We start from the raw sequence: 16,652 nt of genomic DNA, 5'->3' as shown, positions 1-16,652 counted from the left end.
CTGAACGCCAGAGCAAAAGGGCAGGCCTTGAACACGCCCGGAGATGGCATTGGAGCGGAGTGCCATCCTAGGCCACGCACTCTGCTGAAGGGTCGAGGCTATGTCTGCTTAGTTCAGCATGGCAGGGTGAACCCAGGGCGCGCACATGAAGCCCAGGAAACAAGGCCCAGAAGGCACCAGCTCTCCCGCAGCTATTCTTTCCTGACGCGACAGAGCGAACGCCCACAGCCTTGCTGAGGAAGGAGCAGCCATGTGCGGTTCGCGCCATGGTGAAAACCTCTGGGAAAACACAGCAGTCTCTCGGAATCAGAGTCGGTTCTGTGGGCTGCTGGTGCTGCTTGCCTTATCCTAGTATTGGTAGAACGGTGGGAGAAACCCACATAAAGCAAAAGCCTCTTTGCCCAGGCTTTCCTTCTGGCAAAACACAGCATTCTTTGTGAACTCAGAGTCGGGTCTGTGGGATGCTGCTGCTGCTGCTTGCCTGAGCTAGTCTCCACAGCTCCTTGTATAGAACCCGCATAGAGCGAAATCATCTTTCCCGGGGCATCCCCACTGTGAAAGCCCAGCTTTCATGGAAACTCAGAGTCTCTTCTCTTGGATGCTGCAAATGCTTGCCTGAGCTAGTCTCCACAGCTCCATGTATAAATCCCGCATAGAGCGAAATCCTCTTTTTCCGGGGCAACCCGTCTGGGAAAGCACAGCTTTCTTTGGAAACTCAGAGTCGGGTCTGTGGGATGCTGCTAATGCTTTACTGAGCTAGTGTTCACAGCACGTTGTAATAAACCCTCATGGAGCGAAATGATTATGACCCTGTAAACCCGCTGTCTGAGGGAGAATCGTGCTTGCACCTGTCCAAAGAGGCTTAAGGAAAGGGACACGTCTGTCACTGGGCTCTCGAGGAGCATATCATGGGAAAGTGCAGCAAACTCTCTGGGATGAAGAGAAGGGGCCATTGGCCTTGTTGTCTGGAAACTGTCTTGAAGCAGGAGAGCCTGCCCTGGCAGGAACAGTGGGCTTGTGGCAGGACAAGTTTCTGCCTCTCCCTGTGCGGAGAGAATGAAGCCTGGCTGCTAAGGAGACACGAGCGGACGACTAGGGCAAACCCGCCTGCTCCACTCTGAGGAAAGAGTCTGGGCAGAAGGCAGGCCTGTCCTGTGTCTCTGGGCCCAAGAGGAGAGCAGCTCCTTGGCCACCTGTCCATAGGGCAGACGTGGGCATACCAGCAGGCTCCCGGCCCTGAACTCGCAGAAACAGCTCCTGGTGGAACGGGCAGTCAGATGTCATCTTGCTCCAGGATGTGGCAGCATTGGCGGAGGCAGGGGGTGTCCCGGAGAAGGAGGACAGTTATCCATGACTACCCATCGCAGGGCGTGGGCGGTGTGCTGTGATCCTGTCACGTCTCCTCTCGGCTCGTAAAGGCACTGGCCTAGTGCCCTGTCCACCTGAATGCCAGAGCTAAAAGGCAGGCCTTGCCCACGCCCGGAGATGGCATGGAACAGAGTGCCATCCTAGGCCATGCACGCTGCCGCAGGGTCGAGGCTGTGTCTGCTTCGTTCGTCTTGGCAGGGTGAACCCAGGGCACGAACATGAAGCCCGGGAAAGCAAGGCCCAAGAGGCACCAGCTCTCAGCAGCTATTCTTCCCTGACGCGACAGAGCAAACGCCCACAGCCTTGCTGAGGAAGCAGCAGCGAAGTGCGGTTCGCGCCATGCTGAAAACCTCTGTGAAAGCACAGCAGTCGCTGGGCAATCAGAGTCGGTTCTGTGGGCTGCTGGTGCTGCTTGTCTTTTAGGCTAGCTTTCGGAGCATGGTGGGAGAAATCCGCATAGAATGAAAACCTCGATGCCCAGGTATCCGATCTGGGAAAGCACTGCATTCTTTGGGAACTCAGAGTCGGGTCTGTGGGATGCTGCTGCTGCTTGCCTGAGCTAGTCTCCACAGCTCCTTGTATAAAACCCGCATAGAGCGAAATCCTCTTTTCAGGGCATCCCCTCTGGGAAAGCACAGCTTTCCTTGGAGTCTCAGGGTCGGGTCTGTGGGATGCTGCTAATGCTTGCCTGTGCTACTCTCCACAGCTCCTTGTATAAAACCCGCATAGTGCGAAATCCCCTTTTCCGGGGCATCTCCTCTGGGAAAGCACAGCTTTCCTTGGAAACTCAGAGTCAGGTCTGTGGGATGCTCCTACAGCTTGGCTGTGCTAGTCTCCACAGTACGTTGTATGAAAACCCGCATAGAGCGAAATCCTCTTTTTCTGGGGCATCCCCTCTGGGAAAGCACAGCATTCTTTGGGAACTCAAGCCAGGTCTGTGGGATGCTGCTGCTGCTTGCCTGAGCTATTCTCCACTGCACGTTGTAATATACCCTCATGGAGCGAAATGATCTTTGACCGGGCATCCCCTCTCTCTGAGGGAGAAACGTGCTTGCGCCTGTGGAAAGCGGCTTAAGGAAAGGGACACGTCTGTCACTGCGCTCCCGAGGACATGTCATGGGAAAGTGCAGCACACTGCTCGGGAATGAAGAGAAGGAGCCATTGGCCTTGCTGTCGGGACACGGTCGTGTAGCAGTAGAGCCTGCCCAAGCAGGAACAGCGGGCCTGTGGCAAGACAAGTGTGCCCCTCTCCCTGTGCGGAGAGAATGACTCCTGGCTGCTAAGGAGACAAGAGCGGACGACTAGGGCAGACGCGCCTGCTCCACTCTGAGGAAAGTGTCTGGGCGGAAGGCAGGCCTGTCCTGTGCCTCTGGACCGAAGGGGACAGCAGCTCCTTGGCCACCAGCCCATATGGCAGAAGTGGGCATACCAGCAGGGGCCCGGCCCTGTACTCGCAGAAACAGCTCCTGGAGGAACGGGCAGTCGGATGACATCTTGCTCCAGGATGTGGCAGCATTGGCGGAGGCAGGGTGTGACTCGGTGAAGCAGGACAGTTACCTATTACTCCCCATCACAGGGCGTGTATGGTGTGCTGTGAACATGTCATGTCACCTCTCGCTGGGGAAGGCACTGGCCTAGTGCCCTGTCCAACTGAACGCCAGAGCAAAAGGGCAGGCCTTGACCACGCCCGGAGATGGCATTGGAGCAGAGTGCCATCCTAGGCCACGCACTCTGCTGAAGGGTCGAGGCTATGTCTGCTTAGTTCAGCATGGCAGGGTGAACCCAGGGCGCGCACATGAAGCCCAGGAAACAAGGCCCAGAAGGCACCAGCTCTCCCGCAGCTATTCTCTCCTGACGCGACAGAGCGAACGCCCACAGCCTTGCTGAGGAAGGAGCAGCCATGTGCGGTTCGCGCCATGGTGAAAACCTCTGGGAAAACACAGCAGTCTCTCGGAATCAGAGTCGGTTCTGTGGGCTGCTGGTGCTGCTTGCCTTATCCTAGTATTTGTAGAACGGTGGGAGAAACCCACATAAAGCAAAAGCCTCTTTGCCCAGGCTTTCCTTCTGGCAAAACACAGCATTCTTTGTGAACTCAGAGTCGGGTCTCTGGGATGCTGCTGCTGCTGCTTGCCTGAGCTAGTCTCCACAGCTCCTTGTATAGAACCCGCATAGAGCGAAATCATCTTTCCCGGGGCATCCCCACTGTGAAAGCCCAGCTTTCATGGAAACTCAGAGTCTCTTCTCTTGGATGCTGCAAATGCTTGCCTGAGCTAGTCTCCACAGCTCCATGTATAAATCCCGCCTAGAGCGAAATCCTCTTTTTCCGGGGCAACCCGTCTGGGAAAGCACAGCTTTCTTTGGAAACTCAGAGTCGTGTCTGTGGGATGCTGCTAATGCTTTACTGAGCTAGTCCTCACAGCACGTTGTAATAAACCCTCATGGAGCGAAATGATTATGACCCTGTAAACCCGCTGTCTGAGGGAGAATCGTGCTTGCACCTGTCCAAAGAGGCTTAAGGAAAGGGACACGTCTGTCACTGGGCTCTCGAGGAGCATATCATGGGAAAGTGCAGCAAACTCTCTGGGATGAAGAGAAGGGGCCATTGGCCTTGTTGTCTGGAAACTGTCTTGAAGCAGGAGAGCCTGCCCTGGCAGGAACAGTGGGCTTGTGGCAGGACAAGTTTCTGCCTCTCCCTGTGCGGAGAGAATGAAGCCTGGCTGCTAAGGAGACACGAGCGGACGACTAGGGCAAACCCGCCTGCTCCACTCTGAGGAAAGAGTCTGGGCAGAAGGCAGGCCTGTCCTGTGTCTCTGGGCCCAAGAGGAGAGCAGCTCCTTGGCCACCTGTCCATAGGGCAGACGTGGGCATACCAGCAGGCTCCCGGCCCTGAACTCGCAGAAACAGCTCCTGGTGGAACGGGCAGTCAGATGTCATCTTGCTCCAGGATGTGGCAGCATTGGCGGAGGCAGGGGGTGTCCCGGAGAAGGAGGACAGTTATCCATGACTACCCATCGCAGGGCGTGGGCGGTGTGCTGTGATCCTGTCACGTCTCCTCTCGGCTCGTAAAGGCACTGGCCTAGTGCCCTGTCCACCTGAATGCCAGAGCTAAAAGGCAGGCCTTGCCCACGCCCGGAGATGGCATGGAACAGAGTGCCATCCTAGGCCATGCACGCTGCCGCAGGGTCGAGGCTGTGTCTGCTTCGTTCGTCTTGGCAGGGTGAACCCAGGGCACGAACATGAAGCCCGGGAAAGCAAGGCCCAAGAGGCACCAGCTCTCAGCAGCTATTCTTCTCTGACGCGACAGAGCAAACGCCCACAGCCTTGCTGAGGAAGCAGCAGCGAAGTGCGGTTCGCGCCATGCTGAAAACCTCTGTGAAAGCACAGCAGTCGCTGGGCAATCAGAGTCGGTTCTGTGGGCTGCTGGTGCTGCTTGTCTTTTAGGCTAGCTTTCGGAGCATGGTGGGAGAAATCCGCATAGAATGAAAACCTCGATGCCCAGGTATCCGATCTGGGAAAGCACTGCATTCTTTGGGAACTCAGAGTCGGGTCTGTGGGATGCTGCTGCTGCTTGCCTGAGCTAGTCTCCACAGCTCCTTGTATAAAACCCGCATAGAGCGAAATCCTCTTTTCAGGGCATCCCCTCTGGGAAAGCACAGCTTTCCTTGGAGTCTCAGGGTCGGGTCTGTGGGATGCTGCTAATGCTTGCCTGTGCTACTCTCCACAGCTCCTTGTATAAAACCCGCATAGTGCGAAATCCCCTTTTCCGGGGCATCTCCTCTGGGAAAGCACAGCTTTCCTTGGAAACTCAGAGTCAGGTCTGTGGGATGCTCCTACAGCTTGGCTGTGCTAGTCTCCACAGTACGTTGTATGAAAACCCGCATAGAGCGAAATCCTCTTTTTCTGGGGCATCCCCTCTGGGAAAGCACAGCATTCTTTGGGAACTCAAGCCAGGTCTGTGGGATGCTGCTGCTGCTTGCCTGAGCTATTCTCCACTGCACGTTGTAATATACCCTCATGGAGCGAAATGATCTTTGACCGGGCATCCCCTCTCTCTGAGGGAGAAACGTGCTTGCGCCTGTGGAAAGGGGCTTAAGGAAAGGGACACGTCTGTCACTGCGCTCCCGAGGACATGTCATGGGAAAGTGCAGCACACTGCTCGGGAATGAAGAGAAGGAGCCATTGGCCTTGCTGTCGGGACACGGTCGTGTAGCAGTAGAGCCTGCCCAAGCAGGAACAGCGGGCCTGTGGCAAGACAAGTGTGCCCCTCTCCCTGTGCGGAGAGAATGACTCCTGGCTGCTAAGGAGACAAGAGCGGACGACTAGGGCAGACGCGCCTGCTCCACTCTGAGGAAAGTGTCTGGGCGGAAGGCAGGCCTGTCCTGTGCCTCTGGACCGAAGGGGACAGCAGCTCCTTGGCCACCAGCCCATATGGCAGAAGTGGGCATACCAGCAGGGGCCCGGCCCTGTACTCGCAGAAACAGCTCCTGGAGGAACGGGCAGTCGGATGACATCTTGCTCCAGGATGTGGCAGCATTGGCGGAGGCAGGGTGTGACTCGGTGAAGCAGGACAGTTACCTATTACTCCCCATCACAGGGCGTGTATGGTGTGCTGTGAACATGTCATGTCACCTCTCGCTGGGGAAGGCACTGGCCTAGTGCCCTGTCCAACTGAACGCCAGAGCAAAAGGGCAGGCCTTGACCACGCCCGGAGATGGCATTGGAGCAGAGTGCCATCCTAGGCCACGCACTCTGCTGAAGGGTCGAGGCTATGTCTGCTTAGTTCAGCATGGCAGGGTGAACCCAGGGCGCGCACATGAAGCCCAGGAAACAAGGCCCAGAAGGCACCAGCTCTCCCGCAGCTATTCTTTCCTGACGCGACAGAGCGAACGCCCACAGCCTTGCTGAGGAAGGAGCAGCCATGTGCGGTTCGCGCCATGGTGAAAACCTCTGGGAAAACACAGCAGTCTCTCGGAATCAGAGTCGGTTCTGTGGGCTGCTGGTGCTGCTTGCCTTATCCTAGTATTTGTAGAACGGTGGGAGAAACCCACATAAAGCAAAAGCCTCTTTGCCCAGGCTTTCCTTCTGGCAAAACACAGCATTCTTTGTGAACTCAGAGTCGGGTCTCTGGGATGCTGCTGCTGCTGCTTGCCTGAGCTAGTCTCCACAGCTCCTTGTATAGAACCCGCATAGAGCGAAATCATCTTTCCCGGGGCATCCCCACTGTGAAAGCCCAGCTTTCATGGAAACTCAGAGTCTCTTCTCTTGGATGCTGCAAATGCTTGCCTGAGCTAGTCTCCACAGCTCCATGTATAAATCCCGCCTAGAGCGAAATCCTCTTTTTCCGGGGCAACCCGTCTGGGAAAGCACAGCTTTCTTTGGAAACTCAGAGTCGGGTCTGTGGGATGCTGCTAATGCTTTACTGAGCTAGTCCTCACAGCACGTTGTAATAAACCCTCATGGAGCGAAATGATTATGACCCTGTAAACCCGCTGTCTGAGGGAGAATCGTGCTTGCACCTGTCCAAAGAGGCTTAAGGAAAGGGACACGTCTGTCACTGGGCTCTCGAGGAGCATATCATGGGAAAGTGCAGCAAACTCTCTGGGATGAAGAGAAGGGGCCATTGGCCTTGTTGTCTGGAAACTGTCTTGAAGCAGGAGAGCCTGCCCTGGCAGGAACAGTGGGCTTGTGGCAGGACAAGTTTCTGCCTCTCCCTGTGCGGAGAGAATGAAGCCTGGCTGCTAAGGAGACACGAGCGGACGACTAGGGCAAACCCGCCTGCTCCACTCTGAGGAAAGAGTCTGGGCAGAAGGCAGGCCTGTCCTGTGTCTCTGGGCCCAAGAGGAGAGCAGCTCCTTGGCCACCTGTCCATAGGGCAGACGTGGGCATACCAGCAGGCTCCCGGCCCTGAACTCGCAGAAACAGCTCCTGGTGGAACGGGCAGTCAGATGTCATCTTGCTCCAGGATGTGGCAGCATTGGCGGAGGCAGGGGGTGTCCCGGAGAAGGAGGACAGTTATCCATGACTACCCATCGCAGGGCGTGGGCGGTGTGCTGTGATCCTGTCACGTCTCCTCTCGGCTCGTAAAGGCACTGGCCTAGTGCCCTGTCCACCTGAATGCCAGAGCTAAAAGGCAGGCCTTGCCCACGCCCGGAGATGGCATGGAACAGAGTGCCATCCTAGGCCATGCACGCTGCCGCAGGGTCGAGGCTGTGTCTGCTTCGTTCGTCTTGGCAGGGTGAACCCAGGGCACGAACATGAAGCCCGGGAAAGCAAGGCCCAAGAGGCACCAGCTCTCAGCAGCTATTCTTCCCTGACGCGACAGAGCAAACGCCCACAGCCTTGCTGAGGAAGCAGCAGCGAAGTGCGGTTCGCGCCATGCTGAAAACCTCTGTGAAAGCACAGCAGTCGCTGGGCAATCAGAGTCGGTTCTGTGGGCTGCTGGTGCTGCTTGTCTTTTAGGCTAGCTTTCGGAGCATGGTGGGAGAAATCCGCATAGAATGAAAACCTCGATGCCCAGGTATCCGATCTGGGAAAGCACTGCATTCTTTGGGAACTCAGAGTCGGGTCTGTGGGATGCTGCTGCTGCTTGCCTGAGCTAGTCTCCACAGCTCCTTGTATAAAACCCGCATAGAGCGAAATCCTCTTTTCAGGGCATCCCCTCTGGGAAAGCACAGCTTTCCTTGGAGTCTCAGGGTCGGGTCTGTGGGATGCTGCTAATGCTTGCCTGTGCTACTCTCCACAGCTCCTTGTATAAAACCCGCATAGTGCGAAATCCCCTTTTCCGGGGCATCTCCTCTGGGAAAGCACAGCTTTCCTTGGAAACTCAGAGTCAGGTCTGTGGGATGCTCCTACAGCTTGGCTGTGCTAGTCTCCACAGTACGTTGTATGAAAACCCGCATAGAGCGAAATCCTCTTTTTCCGGGGCATCCCCTCTGGGAAAGCACAGCATTCTTTGGGAACTCAAGCCAGGTCTGTGGGATGCTGCTGCTGCTTGCCTGAGCTATTCTCCACTGCACGTTGTAATATACCCTCATGGAGCGAAATGATCTTTGACCGGGCATCCCCTCTCTCTGAGGGAGAAACGTGCTTGCGCCTGTGGAAAGCGGCTTAAGGAAAGGGACACGTCTGTCACTGCGCTCCCGAGGACATGTCATGGGAAAGTGCAGCACACTGCTCGGGAATGAAGAGAAGGAGCCATTGGCCTTGCTGTCGGGACACGGTCGTGTAGCAGTAGAGCCTGCCCAAGCAGGAACAGCGGGCCTGTGGCAAGACAAGTGTGCCCCTCTCCCTGTGCGGAGAGAATGAATCCTGGCTGCTAAGGAGACAAGAGCGGACGACTAGGGCAGACGCGCCTGCTCCACTCTGAGGAAAGTGTCTGGGCAGAAGGCAGGCCTGTCCTGTGCCTCTGGACCGAAGGGGACAGCAGCTCCTTGGCCACCAGCCCATATGGCAGAAGTGGGCATACCAGCAGGGGCCCGGCCCTGTACTCGCAGAAACAGCTCCTGGAGGAACGGGCAGTCAGATGACATCTTGCTCCAGGATGTGGCAGCATTGGCGGAGGCAGGGTGTGACTCGGTGAAGCAGGACAGTTACCTATTACTCCCCATCACAGGGCGTGTATGGTGTGCTGTGAACATGTCATGTCACCTCTCGCTGGGGAAGGCACTGGCCTAGTGCCCTGTCCAACTGAACGCCAGAGCAAAAGGGCAGGCCTTGACCACGCCCAGAGATGGCATTGGAGCAGAGTGCCATCCTAGGCCACGCACTCTGCTGAAGGGTCGAGGCTATGTCTGCGTAGTTCAGCATGGCAGGGTGAACCCAGGGCGCGCACATGAAGCCCAGGAAACAAGGCCCAGAAGGCACCAGCTCTCCCGCAGCTATTCTCTCCTGACGCGACAGAGCGAACGCCCACAGCCTTGCTGAGGAAGGAGCAGCCATGTGCGGTTCGCGCCATGGTGAAAACCTCTGGGAAAACACAGCAGTCTCTCGGAATCAGAGTCGGTTCTGTGGGCTGCTGGTGCTGCTTGCCTTATCCTAGTATTTGTAGAACGGTGGGAGAAACCCACATAAAGCAAAAGCCTCTTTGCCCAGGCTTTCCTTCTGGCAAAACACAGCATTCTTTGTGAACTCAGAGTCGGGTCTGTGGGATGCTGCTGCTGCTGCTTGCCTGAGCTAGTCTCCACAGCTCCTTGTATAGAACCCGCATAGAGCGAAATCATCTTTCCCGGGGCATCCCCACTGTGAAAGCCCAGCTTTCATGGAAACTCAGAGTCTCTTCTCTTGGATGCTGCAAATGCTTGCCTGAGCTAGTCTCCACAGCTCCATGTATAAATCCCGCCTAGAGCGAAATCCTCTTTTTCCGGGGCAACCCGTCTGGGAAAGCACAGCTTTCTTTGGAAACTCAGAGTCGGGTCTGTGGGATGCTGCTAATGCTTTACTGAGCTAGTCCTCACAGCACGTTGTAATAAACCCTCATGGAGCGAAATGATTATGACCCTGTAAACCCGCTGTCTGAGGGAGAATCGTGCTTGCACCTGTCCAAAGAGGCTTAAGGAAAGGGACACGTCTGTCACTGGGCTCTCGAGGAGCATATCATGGGAAAGTGCAGCAAACTCTCTGGGATGAAGAGAAGGGGCCATTGGCCTTGTTGTCTGGAAACTGTCTTGAAGCAGGAGAGCCTGCCCTGGCAGGAACAGTGGGCTTGTGGCAGGACAAGTTTCTGCCTCTCCCTGTGCGGAGAGAATGAAGCCTGGCTGCTAAGGAGACACGAGCGGACGACTAGGGCAAACCCGCCTGCTCCACTCTGAGGAAAGAGTCTGGGCAGAAGGCAGGCCTGTCCTGTGTCTCTGGGCCCAAGAGGAGAGCAGCTCCTTGGCCACCTGTCCATAGGGCAGACGTGGGCATACCAGCAGGCTCCCGGCCCTGAACTCGCAGAAACAGCTCCTGGTGGAACGGGCAGTCAGATGTCATCTTGCTCCAGGATGTGGCAGCATTGGCGGAGGCAGGGGGTGTCCCGGAGAAGGAGGACAGTTATCCATGACTACCCATCGCAGGGCGTGGGCGGTGTGCTGTGATCCTGTCACGTCTCCTCTCGGCTCGTAAAGGCACTGGCCTAGTGCCCTGTCCACCTGAATGCCAGAGCTAAAAGGCAGGCCTTGCCCACGCCCGGAGATGGCATGGAACAGAGTGCCATCCTAGGCCATGCACGCTGCCGCAGGGTCGAGGCTGTGTCTGCTTCGTTCGTCTTGGCAGGGTGAACCCAGGGCACGAACATGAAGCCCGGGAAAGCAAGGCCCAAGAGGCACCAGCTCTCAGCAGCTATTCTTCTCTGACGCGACAGAGCAAACGCCCACAGCCTTGCTGAGGAAGCAGCAGCGAAGTGCGGTTCGCGCCATGCTGAAAACCTCTGTGAAAGCACAGCAGTCGCTGGGCAATCAGAGTCGGTTCTGTGGGCTGCTGGTGCTGCTTGTCTTTTAGGCTAGCTTTCGGAGCATGGTGGGAGAAATCCGCATAGAATGAAAACCTCGATGCCCAGGTATCCGATCTGGGAAAGCACTGCATTCTTTGGGAACTCAGAGTCGGGTCTGTGGGATGCTGCTGCTGCTTGCCTGAGCTAGTCTCCACAGCTCCTTGTATAAAACCCGCATAGAGCGAAATCCTCTTTTCAGGGCATCCCCTCTGGGAAAGCACAGCTTTCCTTGGAGTCTCAGGGTCGGGTCTGTGGGATGCTGCTAATGCTTGCCTGTGCTACTCTCCACAGCTCCTTGTATAAAACCCGCATAGTGCGAAATCCCCTTTTCCGGGGCATCTCCTCTGGGAAAGCACAGCTTTCCTTGGAAACTCAGAGTCAGGTCTGTGGGATGCTCCTACAGCTTGGCTGTGCTAGTCTCCACAGTACGTTGTATGAAAACCCGCATAGAGCGAAATCCTCTTTTTCTGGGGCATCCCCTCTGGGAAAGCACAGCATTCTTTGGGAACTCAAGCCAGGTCTGTGGGATGCTGCTGCTGCTTGCCTGAGCTATTCTCCACTGCACGTTGTAATATACCCTCATGGAGCGAAATGATCTTTGACCGGGCATCCCCTCTCTCTGAGGGAGAAACGTGCTTGCGCCTGTGGAAAGGGGCTTAAGGAAAGGGACACGTCTGTCACTGCGCTCCCGAGGACATGTCATGGGAAAGTGCAGCACACTGCTCGGGAATGAAGAGAAGGAGCCATTGGCCTTGCTGTCGGGACACGGTCGTGTAGCAGTAGAGCCTGCCCAAGCAGGAACAGCGGGCCTGTGGCAAGACAAGTGTGCCCCTCTCCCTGTGCGGAGAGAATGACTCCTGGCTGCTAAGGAGACAAGAGCGGACGACTAGGGCAGACGCGCCTGCTCCACTCTGAGGAAAGTGTCTGGGCGGAAGGCAGGCCTGTCCTGTGCCTCTGGACCGAAGGGGACAGCAGCTCCTTGGCCACCAGCCCATATGGCAGAAGTGGGCATACCAGCAGGGGCCCGGCCCTGTACTCGCAGAAACAGCTCCTGGAGGAACGGGCAGTCGGATGACATCTTGCTCCAGGATGTGGCAGCATTGGCGGAGGCAGGGTGTGACTCGGTGAAGCAGGACAGTTACCTATTACTCCCCATCACAGGGCGTGTATGGTGTGCTGTGAACATGTCATGTCACCTCTCGCTGGGGAAGGCACTGGCCTAGTGCCCTGTCCAACTGAACGCCAGAGCAAAAGGGCAGGCCTTGACCACGCCCGGAGATGGCATTGGAGCAGAGTGCCATCCTAGGCCACGCACTCTGCTGAAGGGTCGAGGCTATGTCTGCTTAGTTCAGCATGGCAGGGTGAACCCAGGGCGCGCACATGAAGCCCAGGAAACAAGGCCCAGAAGGCACCAGCTCTCCCGCAGCTATTCTTTCCTGACGCGACAGAGCGAACGCCCACAGCCTTGCTGAGGAAGGAGCAGCCATGTGCGGTTCGCGCCATGGTGAAAACCTCTGGGAAAACACAGCAGTCTCTCGGAATCAGAGTCGGTTCTGTGGGCTGCTGGTGCTGCTTGCCTTATCCTAGTATTTGTAGAACGGTGGGAGAAACCCACATAAAGCAAAAGCCTCTTTGCCCAGGCTTTCCTTCTGGCAAAACACAGCATTCTTTGTGAACTCAGAGTCGGGTCTCTGGGATGCTGCTGCTGCTGCTTGCCTGAGCTAGTCTCCACAGCTCCTTGTATAGAACCCGCATAGAGCGAAATCATCTTTCCCGGGGCATCCCCACTGTGAAAGCCCAGCTTTCATGGAAACTCAGAGTCTCTTCTCTTGGATGCTGCAAATGCTTGCCTGAGCTAGTCTCCACAGCTCCATGTATAAATCCCGCCTAGAGCGAAATCCTCTTTTTCCGGGGCAACCCGTCTGGGAAAGCACAGCTTTCTTTGGAAACTCAGAGTCGGGTCTGTGGGATGCTGCTAATGCTTTACTGAGCTAGTCCTCACAGCACGTTGTAATAAACCCTCATGGAGCGAAATGATTATGACCCTGTAAACCCGCTGTCTGAGGGAGAATCGTGCTTGCACCTGTCCAAAGAGGCTTAAGGAAAGGGACACGTCTGTCACTGGGCTCTCGAGGAGCATATCATGGGAAAGTGCAGCAAACTCTCTGGGATGAAGAGAAGGGGCCATTGGCCTTGTTGTCTGGAAACTGTCTTGAAGCAGGAGAGCCTGCCCTGGCAGGAACAGTGGGCTTGTGGCAGGACAAGTTTCTGCCTCTCCCTGTGCGGAGAGAATGAAGCCTGGCTGCTAAGGAGACACGAGCGGACGACTAGGGCAAACCCGCCTGCTCCACTCTGAGGAAAGAGTCTGGGCAGAAGGCAGGCCTGTCCTGTGTCTCTGGGCCCAAGAGGAGAGCAGCTCCTTGGCCACCTGTCCATAGGGCAGACGTGGGCATACCAGCAGGCTCCCGGCCCTGAACTCGCAGAAACAGCTCCTGGTGGAACGGGCAGTCAGATGTCATCTTGCTCCAGGATGTGGCAGCATTGGCGGAGGCAGGGGGTGTCCCGGAGAAGGAGGACAGTTATCCATGACTACCCATCGCAGGGCGTGGGCGGTGTGCTGTGATCCTGTCACGTCTCCTCTCGGCTCGTAAAGGCACTGGCCTAGTGCCCTGTCCACCTGAATGCCAGAGCTAAAAGGCAGGCCTTGCCCACGCCCGGAGATGGCATGGAACAGAGTGCCATCCTAGGCCATGCACGCTGCCGCAGGGTCGAGGCTGTGTCTGCTTCGTTCGTCTTGGCAGGGTGAACCCAGGGCACGAACATGAAGCCCGGGAAAGCAAGGCCCAAGAGGCACCAGCTCTCAGCAGCTATTCTTCCCTGACGCGACAGAGCAAACGCCCACAGCCTTGCTGAGGAAGCAGCAGCGAAGTGCGGTTCGCGCCATGCTGAAAACCTCTGTGAAAGCACAGCAGTCGCTGGGCAATCAGAGTCGGTTCTGTGGGCTGCTGGTGCTGCTTGTCTTTTAGGCTAGCTTTCGGAGCATGGTGGGAGAAATCCGCATAGAATGAAAACCTCGATGCCCAGGTATCCGATCTGGGAAAGCACTGCATTCTTTGGGAACTCAGAGTCGGGTCTGTGGGATGCTGCTGCTGCTTGCCTGAGCTAGTCTCCACAGCTCCTTGTATAAAACCCGCATAGAGCGAAATCCTCTTTTCAGGGCATCCCCTCTGGGAAAGCACAGCTTTCCTTGGAGTCTCAGGGTCGGGTCTGTGGGATGCTGCTAATGCTTGCCTGTGCTACTCTCCACAGCTCCTTGTATAAAACCCGCATAGTGCGAAATCCCCTTTTCCGGGGCATCTCCTCTGGGAAAGCACAGCTTTCCTTGGAAACTCAGAGTCAGGTCTGTGGGATGCTCCTACAGCTTGGCTGTGCTAGTCTCCACAGTACGTTGTATGAAAACCCGCATAGAGCGAAATCCTCTTTTTCCGGGGCATCCCCTCTGGGAAAGCACAGCATTCTTTGGGAACTCAAGCCAGGTCTGTGGGATGCTGCTGCTGCTTGCCTGAGCTATTCTCCACTGCACGTTGTAATATACCCTCATGGAGCGAAATGATCTTTGACCGGGCATCCCCTCTCTCTGAGGGAGAAACGTGCTTGCGCCTGTGGAAAGCGGCTTAAGGAAAGGGACACGTCTGTCACTGCGCTCCCGAGGACATGTCATGGGAAAGTGCAGCACACTGCTCGGGAATGAAGAGAAGGAGCCATTGGCCTTGCTGTCGGGACACGGTCGTGTAGCAGTAGAGCCTGCCCAAGCAGGAACAGCGGGCCTGTGGCAAGACAAGTGTGCCCCTCTCCCTGTGCGGAGAGAATGAATCCTGGCTGCTAAGGAGACAAGAGCGGACGACTAGGGCAGACGCGCCTGCTCCACTCTGAGGAAAGTGTCTGGGCAGAAGGCAGGCCTGTCCTGTGCCTCTGGACCGAAGGGGACAGCAGCTCCTTGGCCACCAGCCCATATGGCAGAAGTGGGCATACCAGCAGGGGCCCGGCCCTGTACTCGCAGAAACAGCTCCTGGAGGAACGGGCAGTCAGATGACATCTTGCTCCAGGATGTGGCAGCATTGGCGGAGGCAGGGTGTGACTCGGTGAAGCAGGACAGTTACCTATTACTCCCCATCACAGGGCGTGTATGGTGTGCTGTGAACATGTCATGTCACCTCTCGCTGGGGAAGGCACTGGCCTAGTGCCCTGTCCAACTGAACGCCAGAGCAAAAGGGCAGGCCTTGACCACGCCCAGAGATGGCATTGGAGCAGAGTGCCATCCTAGGCCACGCACTCTGCTGAAGGGTCGAGGCTATGTCTGCGTAGTTCAGCATGGCAGGGTGAACCCAGGGCGCGCACATGAAGCCCAGGAAACAAGGCCCAGAAGGCACCAGCTCTCCCGCAGCTATTCTCTCCTGACGCGACAGAGCGAACGCCCACAGCCTTGCTGAGGAAGGAGCAGCCATGTGCGGTTCGCGCCATGGTGAAAACCTCTGGGAAAACACAGCAGTCTCTCGGAATCAGAGTCGGTTCTGTGGGCTGCTGGTGCTGCTTGCCTTATCCTAGTATTTGTAGAACGGTGGGAGAAACCCACATAAAGCAAAAGCCTCTTTGCCCAGGCTTTCCTTCTGGCAAAACACAGCATTCTTTGTGAACTCAGAGTCGGGTCTGTGGGATGCTGCTGCTGCTGCTTGCCTGAGCTAGTCTCCACAGCTCCTTGTATAGAACCCGCATAGAGCGAAATCATCTTTCCCGGGGCATCCCCACTGTGAAAGCCCAGCTTTCATGGAAACTCAGAGTCTCTTCTCTTGGATGCTGCAAATGCTTGCCTGAGCTAGTCTCCACAGCTCCATGTATAAATCCCGCCTAGAGCGAAATCCTCTTTTTCCGGGGCAACCCGTCTGGGAAAGCACAGCTTTCTTTGGAAACTCAGAGTCGGGTCTGTGGGATGCTGCTAATGCTTTACTGAGCTAGTCCTCACAGCACGTTGTAATAAACCCTCATGGAGCGAAATGATTATGACCCTGTAAACCCGCTGTCTGAGGGAGAATCGTGCTTGCACCTGTCCAAAGAGGCTTAAGGAAAGGGACACGTCTGTCACTGGGCTCTCGAGGAGCATATCATGGGAAAGTGCAGCAAACTCTCTGGGATGAAGAGAAGGGGCCATTGGCCTTGTTGTCTGGAAACTGTCTTGAAGCAGGAGAGCCTGCCCTGGCAGGAACAGTGGGCTTGTGGCAGGACAAGTTTCTGCCTCTCCCTGTGCGGAGAGAATGAAGCCTGGCTGCTAAGGAGACACGAGCGGACGACTAGGGCAAACCCGCCTGCTCCACTCTGAGGAAAGAGTCTGGGCAGAAGGCAGGCCTGTCCTGTGTCTCTGGGCCCAAGAGGAGAGCAGCTCCTTGGCCACCTGTCCATAGGGCAGACGTGGGCATACCAGCAGGCTCCCGGCCCTGAACTCGCAGAAACAGCTCCTGGTGGAACGGGCAGTCAGATGTCATCTTGCTCCAGGATGTGGCAGCATTGGCGGAGGCAGGGGGTGTCCCGGAGAAGGAGGACAGTTATCCATGACTACCCATCGCAGGGCGTGGGCGGTGTGCTGTGATCCTGTCACGTCTCCTCTCGGCTCGTAAAGGCACTGGCCTAGTGCCCTGTCCACCTGAATGCCAGAGCTAAAAGGCAGGCCTTGCCCACGCCCGGAGATGGCATGGAACAGAGTGCCATCCTAGGCCATGCACGCTGCCGCAGGGTCGAGGCTGTGTCTGCTTCGTTCGTCTTG

The sequence above is a fragment of the Neovison vison genome, chromosome 6, assembly GCF_020171115.1.
Source record: "Neovison vison isolate M4711 chromosome 6, ASM_NN_V1, whole genome shotgun sequence".
Classification (NCBI taxonomy): Eukaryota; Metazoa; Chordata; class Mammalia; order Carnivora; family Mustelidae; genus Neogale; species Neogale vison.
The sequence above is the reverse complement of the archived record's forward strand: the minus strand, read 5'-3'. Positions refer to the sequence as shown.